The 18000-nt window shown below is 39.4% G+C and overlaps 2 non-coding genes and 1 pseudogene across 2 annotated transcripts; all 3 read right to left on the reverse strand.

The window, feature by feature from the left end:
* Nucleotides 1-8470: 8470 nt before the first annotated feature.
* On the reverse strand, nt 8471-11240 carry LOC138914577 (large subunit ribosomal RNA; annotated as a pseudogene).
* A 398-nt stretch (nt 11241-11638) lies between these two features.
* Nucleotides 11639-11817, reverse strand: LOC138914575 (5.8S ribosomal RNA). The gene has a single exon (XR_011420415.1). It is a non-coding gene; the product is annotated as a 5.8S ribosomal RNA (ribosomal RNA).
* Nucleotides 11818-12438: 621 nt separating this feature from the next.
* LOC138914576 (small subunit ribosomal RNA) lies at nt 12439-14433 on the reverse strand. Its single transcript, XR_011420416.1, has one exon. It is a non-coding gene; the product is annotated as a small subunit ribosomal RNA (ribosomal RNA).
* Between the last annotated feature and the right edge of the window lie 3567 nt (nt 14434-18000).

Raw genomic sequence — 18000 nt, forward strand, 5'->3', positions numbered from 1 at the left:
CTTTTTATTTTTCCCATACCCATATAACTAATTTTTTCCATATCCATACTAGAACTCAGTATTCTTCCCATATCCATATAACTTATTATTATTATTATCAATATAATTATTTTTTTTCCATATCCATACTAGAGCTTCTTATCTATTCAATATCCATAAAACTCAATATTATTTCATATCCATATTAGAACGAAATATTATTTTCATATCCATACTAGAACTTATTATTTTTCCCATATCCATACTAGTACTCAGTATTCTTCCCATATCCATACTACAACTCAGTATTTTTCCCATATGCATAAAGCTCATTATTTAGCATTTTTTTCCATATCCATACTAGAACTTATTACTTCTTTAATATCCATATAACTCAATATTTTTTCAAATCCATACTAGAACTTATCATTTTTCCCATATTCATATAACTCATTTTTCCATATCCATACTAGAACTCCGCATTTTTTTCCATATCCATATAACTCATTTTTTTTCATATCCATACTAGAACTTATTATTTTTCCCATAACCACATAACTCATTTTTTTCATATCCATACTAGAACTTGTTATTTTTCCCATATCCATATAACTCATTTTTTTCATATCCATACTAGAACTTATTATTATTTTCATATCCATATAACTCATGTTCGGTCTTAGAATATTTTTATACACGTCACTAATAGGATGACGATTCAGTTGGCTACCTTAAGAGGTACATATACTTGCATATGTCTCTTACTTGTATGTTCGGACTTAGAATATTTTTATACACGTCACTAATAGGATGACGATTCAGTTGGCTACCTTAAGAGGTACAGATACTTGCATATGTCTCTTACTTGTATGTTCGGACTTAGAATATTTGTATACACGTCACTAATAGGATGACGATTCAGTTGGCTACCTTAAGAGGTACATATACTTGCATAGGTCTCTTATTTGCATGTTCGGACTTAGAATATTTTTATACGCGTCACTAATAGGATGACGATTCAGTTGGCTACCTTAAGAGGTACATATACTTGCATATGTCTCTTACTTGTATGTTCGGACTTAGAATATTTTTATACACGTCACTAATAGGATGACGATTCAGTTGGCTACCTTAAGAGGTACAGATACTTGCATAGGTCTCTTATTTGCATGTTCGGACTTAGAATATTTTTATACGCGTCACTAATAGGATGACGATTCAGTTGGCTACCTTAAGAGGTACATATACTTGCATATGTCTCTTATTTGCATGTTCGGACTTAGAATATTTGTATACGCGTCACTAATAGGATGACGATTCAGTTGGCTACCTTAAGAGGTACATATACTTGCATATGTCTCTTACTTGTATGTTCGGACTTAGAACATTTGTATACACGTCACTAATAGGATGACGATTCAGTTGGCTACCTTAAGAGGTACATATACTTGCATATGTCTCTTATTTGCATGTTCGGACTTAGAATATTTGTATACGCGTCACTAATAGGATGACGATTCAGTTGGCTACCTTAAGAGGTACATATACTTGCATACGTCTCTTACTTGTATGTTCGGACTTAGAATATTTGTATACACGTCACTAATAGGATGACGATTCAGTTGGCTACCTTAAGAGGTACATATACTTGTCTCTTATTTGCATGTTCGGACTTAGAATATTTTTATACGCGTCACTAATAGGATGACGATACATATGGCTACCATTGTTAAATATATTTAAATAAAATTTATTTAAATATAATTATTATTTTATATATATATTTTATATATATATATATTCTGACTTAAAAAAGGCAAACAAAATAAACACAATTAAATTTATGTTTATTATCGAATCATCAAGCAAAGGATAAGCTTCAGTGGATCGCAGTATGGCAGCTGCTCAACCACTTACAACACCTTGCCTGTTACAAAAGTCGTTTACAATTGATTCTAGGCTTTGTCATTGTATTAAATAATGCTTTTATATGTAACTAGCGCGGCATCAGGTGATCGAAGATCCTCCCAATTTACTATGTTACAAATTACATTGGCATCACATCCATTGTCGTTTATAAAGTAAATTATAAACTTTAAATGGTTTAGAAGCCATACAATGCAAATTGCCCCTTATTTATCATTGCAGTCCAGCACGGATACGACCTTAGAGGCGTTCAGGCATAATCCAACGGACGTAGCGTCATACCACTGTTCGCTCGAACAAGTATTGTGCCATTGGTCCGTACCTGCGGTTCCTCTCGTACTACGCAGGAATGCTGTCGCAACAACGTTTTGTCATTAGTAGGGTAAAACTAACCTGTCTCACGACGGTCTAAACCCAGCTCACGTTCCCTTGCATGGGTGAACAATCCAACGCTTGGTGAATTTTGCTTCACAATGATAGGAAGAGCCGACATCGAAGGATCAAAAAGCGACGTCGCTATGAACGCTTGGCCGCCACAAGCCAGTTATCCCTATGGTAACTTTTCTGACACCTCTTGTTAAAAACTCTTTAAACCAAAAGGATCGATAGGCCGAGCTTTTGCTGTCCCTGTGTGTACTGAACACCGAGATCAAGTCAGCATTTGCCCTTTTGCTCTATGTGTGGTTTCTGTCCGCACTGAGCTGGCCTTGGGACACCTCCGTTATTATTTGAGAGATGTACCGCCCCAGTCAAACTCCCTACCTGGCAATGTCCTTGAATTGGATCATACCTGAGTAATTGGAGTTATACCAAATTTTCAAATCAAAAATACATAAATGCACCGTTTTATTAAAGAATTTGTTTGCGATTATATAACAAACTCGTGATACTTTGATCAAGAAGCTTGCATCAAAACCCAATACCATAAGATATAATAAATATATCCGTATAATGGCTAGGAAATGATACACGTTCCATTTAATCAAGTAAGTAAGGAAACAATAAGAGTAGTGGTATTTCATTGACGATACCAAACCGAAGTCTAATATCTCCCACTTATTCTACACCTCTTATGTCTCCTTACACTGCCAGATTAGAGTCAAGCTCAAAAGGGTCTTCTTTCCCCGCTAATTATTCCAAGCCCGTTCCCTTGGCTGTGGTTTCGCTAGATAGTAGATAGGGACAGGTGTCCATCGGATCCCTCCGAAGCTTATTTAACGTGGCGTGTTCCACACTGAAGGGATTACAACCACGGCACTCTTATACACCCACAAGTGAGTGTATAGTGCAATGTGTCTAGGTTAAGCGCCAGACCAACGCCCCGGACTAGAAGCTATAGCTATGTACATAGCAACCACCCCGGTAGCAATTCGAATGCTTACTTGTCGGGCAAGCATTCCCCCTTGCTGAGGAGCGGGATCTATCTAAATCCCTACTGATCTTTGGGTCACAGCACCCGAGTTGTATGACGCAACTCCACGTCAACCCGAAGGCTCTACCCGCATATGGGTGTCAACCACAGCCACCACGATACTCCCACATGGGGGCCAACCTCAATGAGCAGCCTTGGACAGCTGCTCAACCCGTGGTACCGAAATTACAGGCTCGGTAGGCCTCACCCCTTAAGCTCCGACAAGCTCGGATGGGGCACCCATGCCATATTAGTCGCCTCCTACGACAAGCTATGACAAGCTGTGGTAGAATTCTTCGCCGCTAGCCACACAGCAGGGGTGAGTTGGGCTAGAGCCCAGCGCCTGTGGTTCGCCTTCCATCCGTCGTAGCCATCCTTCGCCTTAAAAAGGCAGCATCCGCGAAAACTTCTAGGAGACGCATCCGTTCTGGGGTCTCAACTACTCCCGCGACGATCCATCTTCCTTGGTCCTGGACAATTCCGAGAGCATCGAGGTCACGCAATTCATTGTACAGCCGGCATTCACATAACACGTGAAGCCAGCTCTCATCAACCTCCCCACATGAGCATGCGGTCGTGGTGCTGAGAGTCCTGTCGTGCAAGAATGCGTTTAGCGACCCGTGTCCTGTCAGTAAGAATCCGGCTTTTAGAGTAAAGACAAAGTCTTTCCTCTTGTAGACAAACGCTGCCTCTGGGAAGAATTCGCGAGTCACATGCCCGTGATCCGCGCTATCCCATCTGAGCTGCCACTCATTTAGCAGACGCTCGTCTAGCAGAGCCATCTTGTCCTTCCAGTTCATCCCGGTCATATCCAGTCCATGCAGCCAGTCGTTGGTATCCAGGGGGATTTCCTTCCGTAGTTTGAACTTCAAAGCAGACCGATGAGCGTCAAGATCCATTGGAGGAGCACCAGCAAGCACCTGCAGTGCCACGGTGGACACTGTGCGGCATACCGGTAGGCATCCCAAAAGGATGGTCCTCTGGCACGAGGTGAGGAGTTTTAGGGATTTACCCCTACTCACCGCCTTGTACCAGACCGAGGCACCAAAGAGTGCACATGGCATCATGAGTCCCCTATATATGGTCCTCTTTGCGCGGGAACTGAGTCCCCAATCGACTCGAAGCACCCGTGCTAGCCCCGCGGCGACTCCAGTCAGCCGATCTCGAATTGCCGAGATATGCGGGAGGAAACTCAACCGCTCGCCGACTAAGATGCCCAGGTACCGGTATTTTTCGACATACGGTAGGCTTGCTCCAGCAAAACGCACCGTTGGTCTCCTTCGTTGCGAAAGCTTCCCTTTCAGCAACATGATTGCCGTCTTGCTGGTGGACACGCTCACTCCAACTTCAGATCCCCAGGCTCCCACGATGCTCATCAACTGCTCGCCTTTTCGCTCCAGATCAGCACGGGAATTCCCGTCAACGAAAAGTAGCAAGTCATCTGCATACGCGCTCACAGCACAATGTGGCTCTAGGCGCTGAAGCAGCACATCCATCAGAAGGTTCCAAATGAATGGACCACTAATGGACCCTTGCGGGCAGCCCCGTGTAACCGTGACTGTGGCTGCTTCATACCTGCTGATGATGCTTGCCCTTCGGCCGGAGAAGTAGCTTTTCCACAAGCTTATCTCACGACAGCCGACGTCGACAAGCCGATCGAGCACTGCGCTCCACTCCACATTGTCGAATGCTCCCTTGAAATCGACAAAAATTCCAAGGACGTATTGCGACGTGGTGTTGTCAACTGTGGTTGTGGCATGCCTCCAGGCATCCTCCACGCAGCGTCCAGGCCGAAATCCAAATTGCCATCTGCAGCCATCCGGTAGCACATCCTTGAGTCGATTCACCATGAGTCCTTCGAGCACCTTTCCGAACACTGGCAAAAGGCATATGCCACGATAGGACGAAGGATCGCTCCTGTCCTTATCAGGCCCCTTTACCAGCGGTATCACTCTCGGGTGCTTCCACTCGTCAGGGAAGTATCCTTCCGAGAGGCATCGAGAGTACAGCGACGTCAGGTGCTCCGGAATGGCACGCCATACCTCCTTGACGATGCCACCCGTGATGCCATCCATACCCGGAGATCTCCGACTTTTCAGCCTGGAGACGCAGGTCGCCACCTCGAAGGATTCGAGAATTGGCGGGGCACCAGGGTGTACGTCCACGCGTGCAGTCGACTCCGCAACTGGAAAGAAGTGGCGAAGAAGCACGTTTGCGCAGTCGAGCCAATTTACGATAAGCGCGCCGTTCGACCGAAGACATCCGAGATCGGTTGTCTTCTTCCGGCCTCGGCATATTCGGTATACGTGCCCCCATGGATCATCTTTGTGCCGTCCCACGAAGTCCCGCCAGTTTTGCTCCTTTGTCGTCAGGATAAGCTTCTTGTACTGGGCTGAAGCAAGCCTCAGACCAGCAACAAGTTGCACAGCATCATCGGTACCACTCCGACGAGCTTCCTGCAGCCTCCGCCTCAGTCTCCGAACCTCTTGGCGTTTGGTACTCAGTTCAGGATTCCACCATATTACTTTTCTCCTTTCTGCAGGCATCCTGCGCCCCATCACTCTGTCGCACACGTCCTGTACGGTAGAGCGGAGGGCAGACACTCGTTCGTCCAACGGCGATTCCTCCAGTTCCTCGAGACCTCTTGCTGCACTCCTTAGCTCCTCACCGAATCTTCGCCAACTTACATTGGAGAGTCTCCATTGCGGTACCGGAGCTAGGCTCTCAACGGCCCTATTGGGATCTGGAGTAACCTCAACAGTGATAATGTTGTGGTCACTGAGATCCCAGAAGTCGACTCTCCATTCGAACATAGCCCATGCTCGCGCTGCGTCGTTGGCGAAGGTCACGTCGATATCACTACTGGAGCGAATATTATCGAACGTGAACACCTGGCTGGCTGTGTTGAGCACACAGGCACCGCTTGCAATGATCCACTCGGTCAAGTGCTGTCCCCGTTCGCGACGATGACTATCTCCAGAGTTGGGTGGAGATTTACTAAACCACATGGGGGACACGGCGTTAGCATCTATTCCAAGGATTGTCGGTGTCGTGCTGGCCAGCAGCAGGACCGAATCCAGGTAGTCGGTGTAGGGCTCCAGAGCAGCTCTATGCCGGCAGTATGCGGAGGCCAGAAAGATAGTGCCGTATCTTCCCGTGACACTCACGCACACTCCGTACTCCGTCGTCAGGCTCTCGATGGGCATGCAGATGGCATTTGCATCATCCACTATGATTGCGGCTTTCCTCCTCTTGTCTGCGAAGACCCTCATCCCTCCAGGGAGTCCAGTCATTCTTCCAGCTGTGTCCACGTAGGGCTCCTGGACTAGTGCGAACAGGTGGCCAGCATCTCTCACCTGCTTGGCAAGCTCGATGAAAGCGCAACGGCCTTTGCCACAATTTGCTTGGATGAAGCTGAACATATTAATGTCTAGCTTGCACCCTTGCTATCACCGCGCCGTATATCGGGCAACCTCCCGAGAGCATATAATGTCCTGAGGGAAGCCCTTTATGCCGGCAGTTACGGCAATCCACCGGGTTACAACATTGTACCGCTTTGTGGCCGTCCTGTCCGCACTGACGGCAGACCTGCTTCGTATACCTGCAGTTGTCAATCTTGTGGTCGAATCCCAGGCAATTATGACACGCGTAGGTGCGCACTTGCCGCCGACAGCGATAAGAGAACCACTTGATGTAAACTCTGCCACCATCTAGAAGGCTCAGCGCCTGGTCGTCTACTTCCAGTGTCACGTTAATTGTGGCACCGTTGGCAATAGACCAGGGCTTTGTGGTCAAAACCACCGCTTTCTGAAACTGCTTCATCGACCAATCCTCAAAGTTTTTCTCTTTGAGTTCCAGCATAAATTCCTCGTGTCCTATGGTGGTGTCAACGTCTTGCACAATCACCCGAGGTTTTATAATCGGATTCCTCGACACCTTAAGGCCCACCTCAGCGAACTTTGCAGATGCGACCACTTTGGTCATTTCTGCTCGAGATGGCGTGCGAATAATAGCACCGCCTCTCTTCAGCTCACGCACCTCATGAACCCTAACGCCCAGGGCGGGCGCAACCTCCTTGCGGATTTTGTCCGCAATCTGCCTTCCCGAGAGGGTGGGATCGTCGCCGGCAACGACCGCTGACCACGTTTCGCGAATGTTCACGCTCCGTGGTGCGGCTACGGGGGGAGCAGGTTGGCCAACAAGATGCGCGCCTCTTGCAGCAGTAGTTGCATAGGAGGCAGCCGAGACGACCGGTGTTGGCGTTGGTTGTCTGCTTGCACGATCCTCGAGGACTCCAATGTGAATCATCATAGCACTGATAATCTCCTCATACCTGTTGAAATTATTCTGGATTTTTCCAGCCAGTTTTGAGCTGGTCGTCGAGGCAACCAATACTTTCGCGAACGAGGTCCGGATGTCCGCCAATTCTCGTGCTATGGCACCGCTTCCCATCTTTACCTTCTCCATGATGGAGACTACCGGAATATCTGGAGTAACAATGGGTGCAGTATCTGGGGCGTCAATAGTCGCAGCGGCGTTTTCAGCGGCGTTCAGAGCAGCATTCACAGGGTCAGCTGAACTTGCGGCAATCGCAGCAGCACTCGGCATCTCCATCCATAATGGCTCATTTTCTTCATCTAAAGACACTGGCGTGTCCTTTGTCCCACCAATAGCTGGAACCTTTGCCCGTGATGCATCTCTCGGCGGCCCCATACTGCGTTTTCCCCTAGCGCGCACGGTCCTTCCACGGGCTGAACTGCGGCTGCTCCCATGTTCACTCCCAGACTCGCTAACATCCATATTGGATGGAACCCCGACTCTATTTTGCTGATCTGGTATCCCAATCAGCTGATTTGCTGAAATTCCAATGCTCGAACCACTTATCAAAGTCACACACCTTTGTCCAATTTCCGTACCAAATATATGACAAATAGCAAAGTCACAATTACCTTTCAGACAACTGTCAAATAAAATATGCCTAAATGAGGCAAATATGAAAACAAAATTCACAAAATGAAAAACGCGAAATATCACTCAACCGCACAGTTTTTCATGCAGAAAAAACCGAAAACGTTTTCACAGGCAATAAACACGAATTTTGGTGCTAGTTTCAGCTATGTAGCTAACCGGGGACTGTTGTTTTTGAATTAACTAACGGAGCGCACGAAAACACACGTCTGCTCACTCGAGCAATCCAAAATCGACTGTGAGTAGATAGGGACAGTAGGAATCTCGTTAATCCATTCATGCGCGTCACTAATTAGATGACGAGGCATTTGGCTACCTTAAGAGAGTCATAGTTACTTCCGCCGTTGACCCGCGCTTACATGAATTTCTTCACTTTGACATTCAGAGCACTGGGCAGAAATCACATTGTGTCAACACCCGCTAGGGCCATCACAATGCTTTGTTTTAATTAGACAGTCGGATTCCCCAAGTCCGTGCCAGTTCTGAATTGATTGTTAATTGATAATCGTTATAATTAATAAGAACTAATTGGTTTGACCCAATTAGTATTCTTAAAAATTTTAGCAAGAAAGTTCCACAATTGGCTACGTAACTAACTATCCGGGGAACAAGTAACTAACATAAATGCTAGAAACTCTATTTACCCAGAACGAGCACATAAACCATGTTATTGTTTCCCAATCAAGCCCGACTATCTCAATCTTCAGAGCCAATCCTTATCCCGAAGTTACGGATCTAATTTGCCGACTTCCCTTACCTACATTATTCTATCGACTAGAGACTCTTCACCTTGGAGACCAGCTGCGGATATTGGTACGGCCTGTTGAGAAGTTTGCGTGTCCCCACCATAAATTTTCAAGGTCCGAGGAGAAAATATCGACACAACAGTATATGTCATGCTCTTCTAGCCCATCTACCATATCTCTCTGCGAAAGACTTCCATGGTAGTACGGCTATAAAACAGAAAAGAAAACTCTTCCGATATCTCTCGACGGCTTCTTTATGGTCGTTCCTGTTGCCAGGATGAGCACGAGGCCCATATTTAATAACAAACGGATACTCAACAGGTTACGGAATTGGAACCGTATTCCCTTTCGTTCAAAATTATTCAAGTATATTATATTAGCTTGATTTGTATATATTGCGTTTTTGGTTTTACTTGAAAATTTTCGGCTTTCGCCTTGAACTTAGGACCGACTAACTCGTGATCAACCACTGTTCACACGAAACCCTTCTCCACTTCAGTCCTCCAAGGTCTCATTCGATTATTTGCTACTACCACCAAGATCTGTACCAATGGCAGCTCCATGCAGGCTTACGCCAAACACTTCTACGCATACCATTGTACCTTCCTACTCACTAAAGTTTCAAAATTTATATCACAAGTAATATAAATCATCTACTTTAGCGGTAATGTATAGGTATACAACTTAAGCGCCATCCATTTTAAGGGCTAGTTGCTTCGGCAGGTGAGTTGTTACACACTCCTTAGCGGATTTCGACTTCCATGATCACCGTCCTGCTGTTTTAAGCAACCAACGCCTTTCATGGTATCTGCATGAGTTGTTAATTTGGGCACCGTAACATTACGTTTGGTTCATCCCACAGCGCCAGTTCTGCTTACCAAAAGTGGCCCACTGGGCACATTATATCATAACCTTAAACTTCATATCAAGAAAGTTAAGGTTCTTACCCATTTAAAGTTTGAGAATAGGTTAAGATCGTTTCGACCCTAAGGCCTCTAATCATTCGCTTTACCAGATAAGATTATTTTATATAATATTAAAATGCACCAGCTATCCTGAGGGAAACTTCGGAAGGAACCAGCTACTAGATGGTTCGATTGGTCTTTCGCCCCTATACTCAATTCTGACAATCGATTTGCACGTCAGAACTGTTTCGGTCTTCCATCAGGGTTTCCCCTGACTTCAACCTGATCAAGTATAGTTCACCATCTTTCGGGTCACAGCATATATGCTCAAGGTACGTTCCAGTTAGAGGCATAAATAATATAAATATCATTATACATAACTATATAGAACGCCCCGGGATTGTGTTAATTAGCTATAAATAGTTAAAAAACTAATCCCATTATTAGTCAAGTTAATTACGCTATTAGGTTTATATCCCAATAACTTGCACATATGTTAGACTCCTTGGTCCGTGTTTCAAGACGGGTCCCGAAGGTATCCTGAATCTTTCGCATTGTTAATCCTACAAGTGCATATAATAAACACAAAAATCAATGATAATCATGCCATTATATAATTCCGAAAAATTAACGCACTGTATTCATATAAATCTATCAGCACTTTATCAAATTAATAACATTTATTCTGTGTTAAAAAATGCAAGCAATTTAATTTGAATAAACTATAAGTTATATTTTATGATAAATTTGGTATGCTAATAGATTACAATGTCCTTATATGGAAAAAATGCACACTATTATCATAATATTGTTTAAATATTACAATTTTAATGATGAATTTTCCATAACGGATATTCAGGTTCATCGGGCTTAACCTCTAAGCAGTTTCACGTACTGTTTAACTCTCTATTCAGAGTTCTTTTCAACTTTCCCTCACGGTACTTGTTTACTATCGGTCTCATGGTTATATTTAGTTTTAGATGGAGTTTACCACCCACTTAGTGCTGCACTATCAAGCAACACGACTCTTTGGAAACATCATCTAGTAATCATTAACGTTATACGGGCCTGGCACCCTCTATGGGTAAATGGCCTCATTTAAGAAGGACTTAAATCGTTAATTTCTCATACTAGAATATTGACGCTCCATACACTGCATCTCACATTTGCCATATAGACAAAGTGACTTAGTGCTGAACTGATTTCTTTTCGCTCGCCGCTACTAAGAAAATCCTTGTTAGTTTCTTTTCCTCCCCTAATTAATATGCTTAAATTCAGGGGGTAGTCCCATATGAGTTGAGGTTGTATATAACTTTTATTTGCAATTAATTCTTTATATATAATGATAAAACATTTTATTAAATTCGTTTAAAGCTGACGTATATATATATTAATGGCATTTATTTGTAACGAATTAACGAAGAATAATAATATTGTCAACGTTTTTCATATTACAAATCATTAATAAGAGACAATTCTAGATAATATTTTATGCTAGCCATTTCTCAGTATTATTTGATTGAAAAAGAAAATATTCCTCTTCGTTTTTCTCAAAGTTTAATTACTATTGTGAGATAATGTTTTTCATATATTTGTTAATATTATGAATAAAATAATTAAATTATTTTTATCCAATAATATACCATATGCTTATAAAATTTTATTATAAAATTTGTATAAACAACTTAATTAGCATAGTCTTACAACCCTCAACCATATGTAGTCCAAGCAGCACTATAAAATTAATTAAAGTACATAACAGCATGGACTGCGATATGCGTTCAAAATGTCGATGTTCATGTGTCCTGCAGTTCACACGATGACGCACAGTTTGCTGCGTTCTTCATCGACCCATGAGCCGAGTGATCCACCGCTTAGAGTTTTATAATATTGGTTTTAAATTTGGTCAAATATGTTTTTATTGAAAGAAATTAAAAATACACCATTTTACTGGCATATATCAATTCCTTCAATAAATGTATTTATATACCTAAAATAAATGCTGCGAAATGTCTTAGTTTTATATAAACAATATATATCAAAGTATTATTTGTAATGGCATTTGTTTGTTAATATATATTGATAATTTTATATAAAACATTAACCTGAAACCAGGTACAACATTGTATATTTTAGGTTGTTGCATTATCCAATGTATGATCATCATCAAATTAGTTGGCCAATACATCTCGCAACGCGTGTATATTATGGTCCATATACACACAAAAGTTTATAATAAATATATAAAATATATTTTATTATATTAATAATTCGATTTGCTTGTTCGAATTTTATGTTTGTTTCTATTTAATTTATTTGTAATAATATTATATTATTACAATATTTCGATTTGCTTGTTCGAAATTTATTTGATCTTTTACTTTTAAGATCATATTTTTGGTATACTTATTATTATAATTATTATGTATATATATATATATTGGTAATTTGTATTAAATTTGTATTAACAAATTTTTTTATTAACGGTAAGGATATTATACAATAATGATCCTTCCGCAGGTTCACCTACGGAAACCTTGTTACGACTTTTACTTCCTCTAAATAATCAAGTTCGGTCAACTTTTGCGAAACAACCGTAACACACAAGGCGTCACAGTGATCACGTCCGGAGACCTCACTAAATAATTCAATCGGTAGTAGCGACGGGCGGTGTGTACAAAGGGCAGGGACGTAATCAATGCGAGTTAATGACTCACACTTACTGGGAATTCCAAGTTCATGTGAACAGTTTCAGTTCACAATCCCAAGCATGAAAGTGGTTCAGCGGTTTACCCGGACCTCTCGGTCTAGGAAATACACGTTGATACTTTCATTGTAGCGCGCGTGCAGCCCAGGACATCTAAGGGCATCACAGACCTGTTATTGCTCAATCTCATTATTGCTAGACGCAATTTGTCCATTTAAGAAGCTAGTGTCCTTATAATGGGACAAACCAACAGGTACGGCTCCACTTATATAAACACATTCAAACACAATAAACATTTTACTGCCACCATGAATGAAGGCTATATAAGCTTCAACACCATAATCCTGAAGATATCTATTTAATATATTTGAGTCTCGTTCGTTATCGGAATTAACCAGACAAATCACTCCACGAACTAAGAACGGCCATGCACCACCACCCATAGATTCGAGAAAGAGCTATCAATCTGTCTTACACACTTATGTTCGGACCTGGTAAGTTTTCCCGTGTTGAGTCAAATTAAGCCGCAGGCTCCACTCCTGGTGGTGCCCTTCCGTCAATTCCTTTAAGTTTCAGCTTTGCAACCATACTTCCCCCGGAGCCCAAAAGCTTTGGTTTCCCGGGAAGCGACTGAGAGAGCCATAAAAGTAGCTACACCCAATTGCTAGCTGGCATCGTTTATGGTTAGAACTAGGGCGGTATCTGATCGCCTTCGAACCTCTAACTTTCGTTCTTGATTAATGAAAACATCTTTGGCAAATGCTTTCGCTTAAGTTAGTCTTACGACGGTCCAAGAATTTCACCTCTCGCGTCGTAATACTAATGCCCCCAAACTGCTTCTATTAATCATTACCTCTTGATCTGAAAACCAATGAAAGCAGAACAGAGGTCTTATTTCATTATCCCATGCACAGAATATTCAGGCATTTGAAGCCTGCTTTAAGCACTCTAATTTGTTCAAAGTAATTGTACCGGCCCACAATAACACTCGTTTAAGAGCACTAATGCAGGTTTTTAAATAGGAGGAACATATGAAAAAATACAAGTATTTAAACACATATAAGAACTCCACCGGTAATACGCTTACATACATAAAGGTATAGTACTAACCACAATTGTAAGTTGTACTACCCGTATGAAGCACAAGTTCAACTACGAACGTTTTAACCGCAACAACTTTAATATACGCTATTGGAGCTGGAATTACCGCGGCTGCTGGCACCAGACTTGCCCTCCAATTGGTCCTTGTTAAAGGATTTAAAGTGTACTCATTCCAATTACAGGGCCTCGGATATGAGTCCTGTATTGTTATTTTTCGTCACTACCTCCCCGAGCTGGGAGTGGGTAATTTACGCGCCTGCTGCCTTCCTTAGATGTGGTAGCCGTTTCTCAGGCTCCCTCTCCGGAATCGAACCCTGATTCCCCGTTACCCGTTGCAACCATGGTAGTCCTAGATACTACCATCAAAAGTTGATAGGGCAGACATTTGAAAGATCTGTCGTCGGTACAAGACCATACGATCTGCATGTTATCTAGAGTTCAACCAATATAACGATCTTGCGATCGCTTGGTTTTAGCCTAATAAAAGCACATGTCCCATAAGGTTCATGTTTTAATTGCATGTATTAGCTCTAGAATTACCACAGTTATCCAAGTAACTGTTAACGATCTAAGGAACCATAACTGATATAATGAGCCTTTTGCGGTTTCACTTTTAATTCGTGTGTACTTAGACATGCATGGCTTAATCTTTGAGACAAGCATATAACTACTGGCAGGATCAACCAGAATAATGTTTTCGTTCATATTTCATTCATATTTTTTGAATAGAAATTAGTAATATAAATATAATAGATTTTATTTCCATATTATATGTTCGGTTTTTCTTAAATATTGATTTTAATTCAATATTTTTTTTTTGCTTTGTGAAATAATTCTATTTTAATTCGAATACGGCCATTTTTATATGGCATTCGTATACGTTCTTTAATTTTTACTTGTTTCGCCACTAATATAACAAGTTTATAATTGATGTTAAAGAAAAAGTACAACTTTTTTATAACACAATTTTCAATATATATTGTTCTTTCTATAAGTTTTTATTATATTATATATACATATTTCATTCTAAAATATCATTTTTGTTCAACATACATAATTATTGTATCCACACATGTACAATTTTTGTTTAACCAATATAAATATTGAGTTAAATCATTTGCATTTTGATGATAAATTTAAAATTTATCTTTTCCATATAACTCTCTGGTAATATATGATATAAAACCGAGCGCATATGAAATTATTTTGATCACTAATATTGCAATTATATTTTATTATAATGCTTTTTGTAAACACATTGTACCGGCAAGCGATACTCTGTGCCCAAACGACAGGGGATATAATAATTTAATATAAATTATCATATATACCTGCCACCAAAGATTAACGATAAAAGTCGGAAACAATTTGTTATTCTATATATAATAGAAACTTGACCTCTGTTTCACCTTATTATCATGGGTTTATAATATTAACCGCGTAGCCAAGTCTTAATTTCATTTAAGAAACAAATTTATACGGATAATATTTTGATTTTAATATATGTTGTTCTATTGATAACAAAAGTATATATTATAATATATTTTGTTCAATAGTAGATGGACTACTTACTGTACCATCCTTATTTTTTATTATTATTGATATACATTATATTGACAACAGCATATGATATTCATATGGTTTGTTCAATAATTAATTGGTGGACAACCACTGACCATCCTATAGTAGTTTTTGGCCACGACGTCTAAATATCGAAATTATTTAATTCCGTTTGCCACCCATACGATAGATATTAACTATCTATAATAATAATGTGTACGCATAAAATATTATATGTATATATATAGACCAACAGACAAGCACTTCACCCTATAGTAGTTTTTGGCCACGACGTCTATATATCGGGCATATTTAATTCTCTTTGCCACCCAACCAAAGATATTCACTTTTTTATATAAAGTATTATTTGATCATATTAATATAACCAATTATTTCTGCCATATTCATATAATTTCTTTATGAATTATTTTTTGGTCATATCCATATAATCTATATGCCGTATCCATATAATGAATACGGCATATCCATACAACTAGCCATATTTGTATGTCAATGTATATTTTATTATACATTTTTTTTCTTTATACATATAATATGGTATTTCCATATCGCTATAATTGAATTATATGTATAAGATATCATTTATATATAGCATTGCCAAAATAATATGATAAACATAAATTTTGAACAATACGGCCGGTCGGCGAGCACTGCCTCCCTATATATGTTTTTGGCCACGACGTCTAAATATTGGGTATTTTTCGTACTGCGGCCCCGGTGTATGTAAATTGGGCATATTTCGTACTGATGCCAACATATCTATATGACTCATTATTTTCTTCCATATCAATATAACTTCTTTTATTTCCATATTCAAGTAATTTCTTTATTTGCCATATCAATATAAAGTATTTTTTGGTCATATTTATATAATCTATATGCCGTATCCATATAATGAATACGGCATATCCATACAACTAGCCATATTTGTATGTCAATGTATATTTTATTATACATTTTTTTTCTTTATACATATAATATGGTATTTCCATATCGCTATAATTGAATTATATGTATAAGATATCATTTATATATAGCATTGCCAAAATAATATGATAAACATAAATTTTGAACAATACGGCCGGTCGGCGAGCACTGCCTCCCTATATATGTTTTTGGCCACGACGTCTAAATATTGGGTATTTTTCGTACTGCGGCCCCGGTGTATGTAAATTGGGCATATTTCGTACTGATGCCAACATATCTATATGACTCATTATTTTCTTCCATATCAATATAACTTCTTTTATTTCCATATTCAAGTAATTTCTTTATTTGCCATATCAATATAAAATATTTTTTGGTCATATTTATATAATCTATATGCCGTATCCATATAATGAATACGGCATATCCATACAACTAGCCATATTTGTATGTCAATGTATATTTTATTATACATTTTTTTTCTTTATACATATAATATGGTATTTCCATATCGCTATAATTGAATTATATGTATAAGATATCATTTATATATAGCATTGCCAAAATAATATGATAAACATAAATTTTGAACAATACGGCCGGTCGGCGAGCACTGCCTCCCTATATATGTTTTTGGCCACGACGTCTAAATATTGGGTATTTTTCGTACTGCGGCCCCGGTGTATGTAAATTGGGCATATTTCGTACTGATGCCAACATATCTATATGACTCATTATTTTCTTCCATATCAATATAACTTCTTTTATTTCCATATTCAAGTAATTTCTTTATTTGCCATATCAATATAAAATATTTTTTGGTCATATTTATATAATCTATATGCCGTATCCATATAATGAATACGGCATATCCATACAACTAGCCATATTTGTATGTCAATGTATATTTTATTATACATTTTTTTTCTTTATACATATAATATGGTATTTCCATATCGCTATAATTGAATTATATGTATAAGATATCATTTATATATAGCATTGCCAAAATAATATGATAAACATAAATTTTGAACAATACGGCCGGTCGGCGAGCACTGCCTCCCTATATATGTTTTTGGCCACGACGTCTAAATATTGGGTATTTATCGTACTGCGGCTCCGGTGTATGTAAATTGGGCATATTTCGTACTGATGCCACCATATCCATATAACTTATTTTTTGTTCTATATCTATATAATTAATTTTTTTTCCATACCTATAACTATTAAACTAATTTTTTTCCATATCCATACTTGAACTTATTATTTTTCCCATATCCATATAACTCGTTTTTTCCATATCCACACTAGAATTTAGTATTTATCCCATATCCATATAAATCATTATTTACCATATCAATATAAATATATTTTTCCATATTCATACTAGAACTTATTATTTCTTTAATATTCATATAACTCAATATTTTTTCATATCCATACTAGAACTTATTCTTTTTCCCATATCCATACTAGAACTTATAAATTTTCCCATATTCATATAACTAATTTTTTTCATATCCATACTAGAACATTATATTTTTGCCATATCTATACAACTCATTTTATTCCATATCCATACTAGAACTTATTATTTCTTTAATATCCATATAACTTAATATTTTTCCATATCCATACCAGAACTTTTTATTTTTCCCATATCCATAGAACTAATTTTTTTCATATCCATACTAGAACCTAATTTTCTTCCTATATCCATATAACTTATTATTTACTATTACAATA

The sequence above is a fragment of the Drosophila takahashii genome, unplaced genomic scaffold (assembly GCF_030179915.1).
Source record: "Drosophila takahashii strain IR98-3 E-12201 unplaced genomic scaffold, DtakHiC1v2 scaffold_34, whole genome shotgun sequence".
Lineage (NCBI taxonomy): Eukaryota > Metazoa > Arthropoda > Insecta > Diptera > Drosophilidae > Drosophila > Drosophila takahashii.